This window comes from Carlito syrichta, unplaced genomic scaffold, assembly GCF_000164805.1.
Source record: "Carlito syrichta isolate Samal-C Ts95f unplaced genomic scaffold, Tarsius_syrichta-2.0.1 Scaffold135611, whole genome shotgun sequence".
Classification (NCBI taxonomy): Eukaryota; Metazoa; Chordata; class Mammalia; order Primates; family Tarsiidae; genus Carlito; species Carlito syrichta.
In genome coordinates, this window is record NW_007079707.1 from 3077 (window position 1) to 3511 (window position 435).

Consider the following 435-nt stretch of genomic DNA (forward strand, 5'->3'; position numbering starts at 1 on the left):
GGATGCTGGTGGCTCCACCATGGACAGGTGGGCGGGGCCCTCCCGGCCCCTCCTCTGGGCCTGGTGGGTCCCGGCTTCTCGGGCCCTGGGGGAAGGGAAGGGCACCCGGGACTGGCCAACACCGAGCCCCCTCCCCATCCCCCAAGTCCAGGGCCCCAGGGTCAGGGTCAAGGTCAGCACAACCACACGAAGACTCCAGCCCGCCCCTTCACCGAGGCTGGGGTCCCACATCCGTGCCCCCAAGGCGCCCCCGTGAGCCTGACCCGGGGCACCCCTGCAACCTCCCCGCCGCCCTCAGCCCCGCCCTCAGCCCCAGCAAAGTGGGCGAAGCCATGCCAAGCGGCCAGGGGAGGTGGGTGGGAGACACGCACCGTTCTCCACGCTGAGGGCGCAGGGATCCTCGAAGCTGGTCCTGACGTTGGGGCAGGCGGGCTG

General features: G+C 72.0%; 1 protein-coding gene across 1 annotated transcript in view; it reads right to left on the reverse strand.

The window, feature by feature from the left end:
- Window positions 1–435, reverse strand: part of LOC103250862 (mucin-5AC-like) — a gene marked incomplete at both ends in the record, with an annotated part of 9709 nt that overhangs the window by 2924 nt on the left and 6350 nt on the right. The gene's annotated exons all lie outside the window — the stretch shown is intronic.